Raw genomic sequence first — 12,669 nt, 5'->3', positions numbered from 1 at the left:
AGTAGGAGAAGGTATCAGGGGAGGGGAGGGATATTTTTATGAGGGACAGCCCATGCACCCTTCTGCTTGAAGTATTGCCGCAGTTAAAAATAGAATGAAGGACCATGTGTGCAACAGGGTCACCACAGTCCATCCTTCCTGGCAGTCAAGAAGGAAGTGGAACGCATTTCACATGACTAATAGGGTGCCAGGGGGGCCATTGCCCTCTGAGAGAGGACCTGGCAGCACCTGGGTATGACAAATGCTTCTAGAACTTGCTTCCTCCCCCAAGGACTCTAAGCAAAAGTCCTCAAGGTGGTGTACACCTTCAGTCCTGGCACTCAGGAGACAAAAGGAGGTTTTGAAGGCCAACCAGGTCTATATACCAAGTTTCAGGCCAGCCAGGGCTACATAATGAGACGCTGATTTAAAAAAAAATAGTCTCCATAATCACCCAGTAACAGTACCCCAGTTACCCTCACAGGTAACCCTACACTACCATGGAAGTGTCTCAGTCGTCCACCTGACCCAGAAGTCAGAGCCAGAGCTCAGATGTGGGAAACACTCAGGAACAGAGCACAACTGTGGGACTGTGACCCAGTACCCCTCTAGGATGCCCACACCAATGTGCAGCCCCATCTCCATCTTCAAAGTGACTCACCCTACCCTCTTCTCCGTGGTCCCTCTTCCCTCCGGACTCCACCTTCTGTGCTTCCTTCTAAGGGCCCTGCAATCATACTGGCCACCCAGTCATCCCCAAAGTGATCCCCATCTCAAGACTCCCATCCAGTCACATCAGCCATGTAAATCACATGTTGACGGGCCTGGAGGTTCGGCTAAGGACATGTGGAGTCTACTTCTCTTTCCACCACACTGACTGTGAGTGTGCCCAGGCAGGCCTGCTGGTGGTAGGAATGGGCCAGCAGATGGCTCCTTTCCCATGCCAGGAGCAGGGCCCAGCTATGTGTACAGACTGTATGTTGAGTGAGAGCCAGAATCCCAGAGACTAGGGGAATGGGACTCTAGATCCGAGTGTGGGGTGGAGCCCCAGACCTGGAGCACATATCCAGAGCAAGATTTTGGATCCCCACTAGGCTTCCCTAGTCAGCAAGAAGCAGAAAGCCCTTCTCACCAAGATGGTGCCATAAGAATCTTAAACTGCCCTTGAAGCTCTGGGTTCCATTGTTCTGAGAGGAAACCCATAAAGGAGATAAAGCCTGAAGTCTTGTGGGCCTGGTCAGAAGTACTGAGACAGTGGAGCTGAGCCCAGCACAGAGGGCAGCTCCAGCTCAGCAGGGGCAGTCAGGGGTCCAGGAGCTGAGGGAGGACTCAGCTGTGAAGTATCCCTGCCACTCGCACATGGCTCCTTTGGACCCCAGTGTGCAGCCAGGCTGGGTGGTTTGCAGCTGTGGCCCCCAAACTCTTCTTGCTCCTCTGGAGCAGCTCCCCCCCCCACGCCCCCCCCCCCACGCAGCCCCCTCCCCCCCCTCAGGCCTTACAAGGCTGGCTCTCTGGGTCAGCTACTTCCTGTTTACTGAGGGAGAACACCTGGCAAGGGCCTTGTAAGGAAGGATTGTCTCAGCTCTCAGTTTGAGGGAACAGAACGCGACAGTGGGGACACTGTGGTGGGAGCATGAGGTAGTTGGTCACACTGTGTCCACAGATAGGAAGTAGCTTGCCTTCTCCTTTTATTACACACAAGACTCCAGCCCACAGTGTCCCCACTTCCCAACCTTCCCACCTCAAATAATCCATTCTAGAAATTCCCTTACAGACAAGCCCAGAAAGTTGTCTCCAAGGCAATTCTAGATGCTGTCACGTTGACAATATTAACCGTCACACCTTCTGGGTCTCACAAGCACCCATGCTACGGACTTATGTTCTACAGGACCCTCAGAACTTTAATTCCAATGTGACTTTTTCTCCCATCACTGGTTCTGAGAGACACATCTTTTGGGGGTGGGGCACAGTCAGCACGCTGCAGGAGGGCTGGGATGTCTGAGACATGGAAGAAGCAGAAGACCCAACTGCAGGGAGTGTGAAGCTAGAGGAGTGTGGCCTGAAGCTGAACATCTTCTCCACTGACCTCTGGGGTGCTCTTAAGTGTCAGATGGGAACCCACGCACACAGAGCACAGCACAGAATCAACTATTCTCGAAATCTTCAGAACACCTGCTCTCTTTCTTCCCTGCCACGTGTCCAGAATCACCTCTGCTTCTCTTGGTTTTCATTTCTCTCATATAACTGGCCTTCTTCGGGGGTCTTTTAGTTGTTTCTTGGAACCCTTCTCTCTCTCTCTCTCTCTCTCTCTCTCTCTCTCTCTCTCTCTCCCTCTCCCTCTCTCTGTCAGTCCTTTGTTGTTGTTTGTTTTTGCTCTTTTGGGGGACCCACCACCCAGCTCCCAAATAAATCACTCACAGAGGCTTATTCTTAATTATAAATGCCTGGCCTTAGCTTGGCTTGTTTCCAGCCAGCTTTTCTTAACCTTAAATTAACCCGTCTGTCTTTTGCCTCTGGGCTTTTACCTTTCTCTATTTTTGTATATCTTTCTTTCTTATTCTGTTGCTGGCTGTGTAGCTGGGTGGCTGGCCCCTGCAGTCCTCCTCCTTCTCTGGCTCCTTCCTTGAACTTTTCCTCCCAGATTTCTCCTTCCATATATTCTCTCTGACTGCCAGCCCCACCTATCCTTTCTCCTGCCTCGCTATTGGACATTCAACTCTTTATAGACCATCAGGTGTTTCACACAGGCACAGTAACACAGCTTCACAGAGTTAAATAAATGCAACATAAAAATAATAGTCTACAATAGTCCTTTCTCTCTGTCCCTGTCTCTCTCTATCTCTATCTCTATCTCTCTCTGTCCCTGTCTCTGTCTGTCTGACTCTGTGTCTCTCTGTCTGCCTCTCTGTCTGTCTGTCTCTCTGCATATTTCTCTCTGTCTCTCTTTGTCTGTCTCTTTGTCTTTCTGTGCCTGACTCTGTCTCTATCTGTCTCTGTGTTTCTGTGTGTCTCTCTCTGCCTCCCTCTGTGTGTGTCTCTCTGTCTACATCTGTCTCTCTGTCTATTTGTCCCTGTCTCTGTCTCTGTCTGTCTCTCTCCCCCTCTCTCTGCCTATCTCTCTGTCTGCCTCTCTCTCTCTCTCTCTCTCTCTCTCTCTCTCTCTCTCTCTCTCTCTCTCCCTCCCTCTCTTTCTCTCTCTCTTTCTGGGTCACTATTGTCCCATAGACCTGTCTGAAGGGTCTTTTGGACCTGCTGCCAAAACTGGCACATCCAGACCCCATCAGTCTCTTGCTCCAGCCCCAGATCCATCTTCTTGTTCATTTTGGAACACCTCAGACTCTGTTTTTATTTTCTAATGTCAATTCTTTTCTGATTTGAACTTTTTGTTTCTTGTCTAAGAAATTGCTGTCATTTGTAAACAAAATGTCACATGTTGTGTGACTCCACCTATGTTGGAATGCTATGATCAGAACACTCTGTCTCCACAAAGGCCATACCCCTGATGTAGTACTGAGGAGGGTGGGGTCTTTGGGGGTCCTGCTCAATCACAGGGGCTCTGTCCACCTGAGTGGGATTGGTGTGTTTTATAAAAGATGGCTCAGCAGTGAGGAGTGCATCTCCCAGAGGCCTCTGAGTCTGGCCCCCTGCACCAGTGTCATGTGGCCTCACAATGCCAGCACCAGATGATCTAACACCCTCTTCTGGCTTTAGAAGGTGCCTGTATGCAAGTGCACACACACACACACACACACACACACACACACACACACACACACACACGAACATAAATAAAAATAACCTTTAAGTCTTTAAAAAGAGAGCCTTTGCCTTTCCCTTTTGGCACTATGAGCCTGAATGTGGATGGCCCTCCCCAGATGCAAACAGGCTGTGGCTTGGTCTTGGATTTCCACCCGTCAGAACCAGAGCAGCATGGTGCTTCTGTTTGCTAATGACCCTGGCTATGTAATTCATTATAGCTACCAGGATGGACTACAGGGATGTCCAGAACGGCAAGCCCACAGAGACAAGTCAGATGAGTGGAGCTGGAGGCAGGCACCAGCTGGGGAGCAATGGAGGGTGACTACTAATGGGCCTGGTTTCTTTTGGGGGGTGTGATAAGAATGTTCTAAAATGGATGGCGGTGACAGTTCACAACTCTGTGAACGTTCCACAAGCCAATGAAGTGTGCATTTTAAATGTGTGGATGGTATGAGAGGTGAATTGTATCTCAATAAAGCTGCTATAATGAAAAAGGGGACACACTGCTGCTTTCCCCATCTTGTCTGTCCCCGCAGGGTGGGGGGACCTCTACTCTTTCCTGAGGTGGTGGTGGGTCCACCTGCACAGGCCTCTCCTTCCTACCTCTAAACCTGATCTCCCACAAACAGCATCCCAGAGGATTTCTTGGGGTCTGTGGACATTTGTCTTCAGCATGGAGACTGGCTGTGTGGAGTGGGTCTGGGAAAAGCTGAGGACCTGGAACATGTCAGGCCCAAGTCACCAGGCAGCAGGTGAAAGGGCAGTAATTGTCACGACTGCAACCTCGGGCAGGACCGGGGCCATTGTAACACAACTGCAGCATGCAGCCAGAGGGATGGAGGCTCCTGAACACCCACAGTGCAGCCGAGGCATCTGCTCACAGGATGCCGTGGGCTCTGCCCTCCTGTGCTCTCTTTAAGATGACCTTGTCTGTCACTCTCCTTTGACTCCACTCCATTCAGAGCCACTTAGTTCCCAATCCCTTTCCAAAGACAATGAGGAATAAAGAGCACCATTAGATTGCTAGGATTCCTTCCTGAGGGCACCAGTCACCTTTGGGCTGAGCATAAAGCCTCACAAAGTTATAGAGGCAGCAATTGGAAAGACTCCATTTTACAAACGGGGGTCTACAGGATTGCCCCATAGCAGGATGGAGGATGGGTAACCATAAATCTGGCCAGGGCCACTTTTTAAAGAACAAGCCAAGTATGGATTAAAAGGTGCCTCCTGGGCAGGACATGGGTGGCTGGTGCCCTAGGGGAAGACCAGGAGGAAGAGTACCCTGAGAGTCGTTACCCCATTACTCTGCATTTCTTCCTTCAGCCACTGTTCATCCCGTCATTCAGTCATTGATTTGGCTTCTGAAGAGGCTGCAGAAGGGTGGTATAGTCAGCCAAGAGGTGAGTTTCAAAATTCTATGGGACAGCTCCAAGGTCCAGGGCACCTGGCAGCCAGCCCCTCAACACACCCATGCACACACACACACACACACACACACACACACACACACACACACACATCTGAACCTTGAGATTACAGAAGCTTGAATCCACACCAGTCTCAAGCCAGTTCTAACACAGCACTGAGGAGATGATGGGGGGACGGGGTGGGGGGAGGGCAAGAGAATTATAGAACGGAGATGCAGGGAGAGGAAAGGGAGAAGAGAAGGACATCTGTCCCCCATGCACACAGATTCAGTATCAGAGTGACATCTCCTTATGACATTGCCAGTGAGAATATATTTGCTTTGCTTACATTTCATCCCAACATATCCACCAGGGTCTATCAGGATAAAGATAGCACTAAAACCTTATCATACCTGTGGGACCCTGGTCCACACAGCTCCTGGAAAGAGCCTCTATATTCAGCTTCCTGGAGGTCTACAGCCTCTGGTTTTGAGGCTGGGGTGTTGGTAAAAGGACAGCCCTCCCATTCTCACTGTACCTGAGTGTAAGTCAATAAGCTGTGAGGACAGAGAACTGTGTGCAGTGTGCATTTGAGCAACTGTGTCTGAACTGTTAAGCTATGAACACCTGAGAGCTCAGTGGGAAGAGATGTGGCTGTGCAGCAACAGGTCCTCTGCTCTCACTATTAGTGGATAAGCAGGGGACATGAGACTAGAGGACCAGAAACGCTGGGTACACAGACAATGGCCAAAGTGGAACCTCACTCACCACCCACAGCAAGCAGCCCAGGAGGCCATACCTTATCCACTGTAATCAGCCCAGATGACACCCCTACCCACTGTCACCAACATACACAACACCCCTATCCACTGTCACCAACCCAGAGGACACCCTATCCCCTGTCACCGGCCTGTGAGGCAGCCTGCTGCAGTTCAGACCCCTAGAAAGTCAGACTGTTATCTCCACTAATAATCCCGAAGGCAGACGACATTCTACAACAGCAGCCTACACACGATCTTGGTCTTGATTCATTGCTGACAGTTCCCTTCCTATGTCCAGGCCATCCCGGAAGCTGCATGCACACCCCGACTGACGGCTGAGGGTGCCCTACCTCCATGGAGCCACCTTCTGCACCCCCATCTGACGGCCTGCCAGGCACACTCTGAGCATCCTCATCCAGCTACCAGTTCTCCTGTCACGGGAACCTCTGCCAATCCAGAGACGGTGCATGGCCTGCAGCAGCCAATGTTGAGCACGAGACCTCCGAGATCCTCCCAGGGGACCTCTTCTTTCATCCACACAGTAAACATTACGGGCTGATTCTGGCAAAGCAGAACTGCCTGCCCTTGGGAGGCCCTCTCACAAAGGGACAAGACAGTACAGGGGGAAGGCCATGCGTGGAGTCTTCTGGAACAGTGGGCAGCCCCAGCCTGATCTCCAGGTTCCCCCTCAAGTCCCTGCACCTCAGGTTCCTGGGAGCCACGTGAGTAGGTGATGGGGTAGAAGGTCAGAGGAAAGTGTCATCCTTTCCCAGGTCTTGCCAGGGAGGCCCTAGGTGAGAATGGATGATTTATCTCCTTGTGAAGGTTAGAGGTTTGGGGTGGGGGGGGGATCTCTTTTTCTTTTTGTTTTTGTTTTTTGTTTGTTTGTTTGTTTGGTCAACTTGTTACCAACCAAAGTCATCTGGGAAGAAGGATCCTCAGCTGAGAAAAATGCCTCCATCAGGCTGGCAAAGACTTTGAGACATTTTCTTAACTGATTGCTGTGGGAGGGCCCAGCCTATGTGGGCAGTGCCACCCCTCTGCTGGTGGTCCCGGGTTGGATAAGAACATAGGAGGAGCAAGCCAGTAAGCAGCATTGTTTATGGCTTCTGCTTCAGTTCCAGCCTCCAGGCTGCTGCCTTGAATTCCTGCCCTGACTTCCCTCAATGATGGATGGTGACCTACAAGTGTAAGTGAAGTAAACCCTCCCCCAAAGTAACTTTTGATCATGGCGTTTATCACAGCCATAGAAACCCTAACTAAGAAAGTCCCTTAGGGCCCACAGTGTCTCCAGGAGAATGAAGAGGACAGCTTTTTTATCCTGAAGCCTGGAGTGTGCTGTGTGATTGGCAGCCCTCACACCCAGCCACACACACCCTCTCTCCAAAGCCTTGCCACTAAGACGACAGTTCGGTTCATTTCTCCGCCACGTTCCTCCTATCCAGAGCTCCCACCTCAACTCCCATCCCTCATCACGCCTCCAATCAGCCCCACAACCGTTTCCGAGAAACTTCTGAGCACTCCATGCTCAGAGGGAAGGCTCAGAGTAAATAAGCAGTTCCTAGTGACTTTGCCTTTCAGTTCTCAAGAGGAAGGGAGATTGAAGGGCAGCCAGGCCGTCAGGGAACCTCCAGGCACGCCAGCTCTGTGGCCAACTTTCAGTACAAATGTGGCCCACAGCCCCAGAACCCCCACCACCCCCAGAGTGGCTGGGTCGGGGAAAGCAGAGCCTGGGACAAGGCTCTAAGAAGTGTGGCTGGAAAGGGGGCAGCCACGGCAGACAAAAGGCTGTGAAAGGGACCATAGGCCTGGTGGGCAGTGTGGGAGTGCTGAGGGTAACATGACGGTAGCTTAATTTGTCAGAGATGAGACTTGATGAAAAACGGGTCTCTAGAAAGAGGGAGGAGGGAGAGACAGGAGGAGGGAAGGAGAGAGAGAGAGAGAGAGAGAGAGAGAGAGAGAGAGAGAGAGAGAGAGATAGACAGAGAGAGAGAGAGAGAGAGAGAACAAAACAGGGAGGGAGAGAGAGAGGAAGGCAGGGAGGGAGGACAGAAATCAGCTAAGATAAGAAGAGGGAGGAGAGGATTCAGGGCTGGGGAACACTGTGGCCTTTTAGACTCTGCCCTAACCCTCCAGGATCTCCACATCACCCTCAGCCAGCCTGTTGACGGCAGGCTTCCTCTGACTCAAGGGCACTGCTCACTCCGTAGCCTGCTCTTCTGAGGACAGCAGAAGGATCACCCGTCACAGTGTTTGCTCCCTGGAACCCTGTCATGGTTCAGATATGACAGGTCCCCTCCCCACAAAACACTTGAGTTGAAGGTTTGGATGCCCATGCAGTAGTGTCCAGATCTGGGGCTTTGGGAAGGAGTCAGGATTTTAGTCTCCATCTCACCCTCTTGGGTGACTTCATCTCCATATCATAGTTTGATGATGTCATCGTGAGGCTCTGATAAGACCTTGTTGAAGACATAAACCGCCGTGGGCACGCCCTGGAAAAATGAATCTTGTCCCCAGCCTCTTTCTAGGCTTTCTGTTTATTAGCCACCGTGAGGTAAGCGCCTCTGCCCCATCGAGTATCCCCACCATGACACTGACTCCCCACAGCCCAGAGGCATCAGAGTCAGTGAGCACATGGTTGCCAAAGGCCAGTGATAATTCCTTAAATTGGAAGTCAGCCCTGGGGAGGATGAGTCTATGGTATCTTTGTCTCCAGGAGGGAGAAGGAGTCTGGACACTCACTCTTTGTGCCGGCCCACCCAGTATGTGATGCATGGCGAATGCTGAGCAAGTTTCAGCCAAGGCCCAGGTTTTGCCAAGGCCTTGCAACCTCACAGCAATACTTCTCAGGCCACAGCATGTGACCTCTTCTGTGTCCTTACTCCATTTTGGAATTCTGAAACAGAATTCAAGGGAGGAACTGACTGTTCAGGGCCAGGCACATGCCATCCACCATGACTGCTGGCTTCAGGATCCATTCTTGGGAAGAGTTCATACCCAAGAGTCAAGGATGACCCCTGCTCCACACCGCCCCACAAAGAAGGAGACACCGGAGGGTGGTAGCAGGAGCTGCCATACTCTGCAGCTGATTGGGTCCCACAATGAGTGCGGCCACAGCGCTCAGATCCTCAAAATCAGGTCTCAATCACCCTTCATTTTATTCATTTTTAAACATTTTTATTAGCATACATTAGTCATACATAATGATGGTCCCACTATATCCTATCCATACACAAGCATGTAATGTGTTTCCGTCATCCCCCTCACCCCCTTTGTCCTCCTCCCACTCTCCGTGATCCCCTTCCTCTTCCCAGCTAATCACCCTTCCACTTTCAAGGCTTTTTCTTTTTTCTCTTTTTCTTTTTGTGTGGCCCAAAGAGCCTCACTAGAGTTTCTAGTGACCGACAGGAGCGTGGGTGAGGGGTTAGGTGCAGGATCATGAGCAGCTCCCCAGTGGCTACGCCACTGAAGAAAATGTCTCCCACCCACCCACCCACAGCAGCCTTTAGCTGTCTACACATCCTCATTGATAGGTGCAGCCTCACGGGCCCTCCCCATTCCATGAGGGCATGTCAGTGGGCCCAACCCCATGTGGAAATAAGTCAGTGGTTCTTAAATTCTTAAATCAAGTCTATTTGAATGAATAAATCCCGTCTCAGAGATTCCCACCTCCACTTCCAAAGGATGCTCTTGCCTTCCCTCAACAGGCATCACTTTGTCAAGAGCAGACTGGTGAACCCACGAGAGAGCAGCGTGCTGCTCCCAGGCAGAGCAGCAGACCCGTGCTCAGGGGCCAGCCAGTCAGGAGTCAACTTCTGGGTCCTTGGCAGAAGTGTTTGGGCACATGATGAGAGTGCTCCATCTTCAGGGCAGCAAATGAAGAGTAAATGTTCCGAAAAGAGGAAGAAAATGGGCTCCTCCATCGTGCTCCCGGCGAAGGCTGATGGATGCCGCCCTTCAGAATCAACAGAGAGTTTATTTAGAGACTTGGGGGAGGGGGAGGGGCCGGGGGGCAGTGTGAACAAATATTCCCCCAGCTGGTTTCCCTTACACTGAGATCTGTAAATAATATTCTGCAATATTGAAAGTTATGAACCAACAGTTCTTATGGAGAAGAGAAAATATTGGCAAATAAAACCGCTTGGTGCCCAGACTATAAACTACCATTTCCTCCTGAGACTGAAGAATGGAAATACTCACCTCATCCACCAAGGGGAGCAGGGGCAGAGGCCAAGCTGGGAGCAGGGAGGAGGCAGGGAACCCACTCACTAGGCCCCCAACCTTGGCTCCCATCTACTTGTCAGCTGAGCCCCCCATGTGCACACGGGTGCTTAATTGCTCATAAAAGTGATTTGCTGAGCATTTAGTGTTTTTAATAAACTAAGGGTGGGGGTGCAGAAAAAGATGACATCTGGGAGACTGTTGGCGTTTACCTTTGGAGTTATTAAAAACGAAACCTTGGAAAAGAAGGAAAGGCAGACATGGAGCAGGGAGATGTGGCTCGGAGGAAGGGAACACAATGCACTTGTGTGACAAGAAGACAGCCCCACAGCAGGTGGACATGCTCTCTTCTTTGTGTCTGAGCCACACATACCTCCATATGCATTCTCCAGGGCCTCTGTCTATGAGTGAGTGGTTGCGGGTGTCTGAATTATGTCCTCCCCATTTAGGGACAAAGAAGCTGATCACCCAGGAGTACTGCCTCTCAGTCTGCCTTTGAAACACACAGGAAAAAAGGCCAAGCCAGCATTTGGGAGGTTCTGTAGGCAGAAGTCCACCTGCCTTGCATAGGACTCCCTCCTTGTATTGAACAGCCCTAGCACATAGGAGATGCTCCATAATCTCAGGTTAACCTCCTTGTATTGAACAGCCCTAGCACATAGGAGAGGCTCCATAATCTCAGGTTAACCTCCTTGTATTGAACAGCCCTGGCACATAGGAGATGCTCCATAAGCTCAGATGCACAGGCCCTCATCAGGCAGCTGGTGCCCCTCTGAGAGAGTTATGTTTATAATTTCTAATATATAACAACAATCAAAGACATAGAGGCCATGAATTTGAAAGAAGAGAGTGGGAGGAATACATGGAAAATGTTGGAAGGAAAAATGGAAGGGGAAAATTACTATATTTTAATTTCAAAAAATATTTTTGAATTTTCCAATATGCTTTGTTTTAGGGGTAGAATGTTATCATATATGAAGCTCTATCCTCAATATTTCCCAAAAGAATTCCAATAAGTTGCAGAATTTGGGGTCTGGAATGGACAGTCAGCCAGCACTCTGCTTAATCCTCAGCCTTGGGATAAAGTTGCATCTAATCTGTTCCACTACTGTGTACCAAACGCCCCAGACCTCCTGCACCTCCCCCTGGGTACAGGCTCCCAAGGAGGGCAAAGCCAGCCCAAACATGTCACTGAAAACAAGCCCACCACACAGCCCCTAAGCGTGATTGCTTCTCCATCCTCATACAGGGTTGTGGAGCCCACGCTGAGCAGCCACTGGGCACAAGTGTCAGCTCCTAAATCAAAGACATACATCACCAGCCGCCAAATTAACACATTTTATGGAGCTGTAAATGATTTTATGATAAATAGGAACCCAGGGTTATGAATCAGGTTATGCAATCGCTTTCGCCCCCCTCTGCCCCGATCCCCGTTGCTTTCAATTGAGCGGCAATACAGGGGGCGTGGAGTGACATTTAGTTACATTAAATTGCAAGCAGGCTTTTCCTCCTCGCTGTCTCCCCCACATAAAATGAGGATTAATGCCCCCTCAGCAGCTCCAAGGCCTTGCTCAGCCATGGTAAAGGACTTGGCACCCTGGGTCTCTGTTGGTTAATTCAGGAGGCTCTGGTCCATCCTGGAGAACCCTGAAGGCCATGACTGGGCAGCAGCATGCTGCAGAGGATGCTCATTAGCCAATCTGCAGACAAATAGGAGGAAAACAAGGCCTAGAAAGTGCAGAATCTATCCAGAGAGGGCTTGGGGAGCCAGGGTCTGCCACCTCAAGCTCTGCAGCAGAGCACCCTCAGACAACCTCATTAATGGACTCCACTTCCTCAGATCCCCTTATGCTGACCCTGTGGGGAGGTCTCAGGGCTGGGTGGGGTTGGCAGCTTCTGGGACCATGATTTACCAAGGATAGAAGGGGATGAAGAGCTAAGTCAAGAGATGGGTAGGAGGAAGATGGAGGTGGAGGAGACATGTGGTCCTGTGCTTGACTGTCAGCACTATGCATTCGCAGGAAGCCTTGATGCTACCAGGATCCTTGGTCACTCTGCTTTCCCAAGACCTGGGCATCATCTCGCTCATCCCAGAGAGAATGTGGAAAGCCCCCAGCTCCCTGACAATAGCATCAACCTTTAGCTCTGGGAGTGAGGGAGAAGGATGCCTTTCAAAGGTTTGTCAGAATTAAGAACGGCCCCTAAAGAAGTGGGTGAGAGTTGAGGGTGGAGGGAATGGGGAAGAGGCACACAACGACAGGAAAGAAGAGAAAAGGTGCCATTTGGCCCTAGATCTGGGGTCAGGACCCATCTCTTTTGCAGAGAGACTCTGGAACAGCATAATGTCCTGTATCTTTTCTTCACCTGTCTACCTGTCATCTTTGCAGCCACCTCCTGGGCTGAGCCATCCTGAAGAACAATCAGTTAGATCCTCAGGTGAAACTCTTGTCTTTGCTGATAGAAAATTCACATCTTGAATGTACCCCTGATTAGAGGATAGAGGATGCAGGGAGGGAGCTCTCATCCAGGGGCCAAGGTGGTGA

Source organism: Peromyscus californicus, unplaced genomic scaffold (assembly GCF_007827085.1).
Source record: "Peromyscus californicus insignis strain IS unplaced genomic scaffold, ASM782708v3 Scaffold_5__1_contigs__length_169319896, whole genome shotgun sequence".
NCBI lineage: Eukaryota > Metazoa > Chordata > Mammalia > Rodentia > Cricetidae > Peromyscus > Peromyscus californicus.
Note: the sequence above shows the minus strand (reverse complement) of the source record.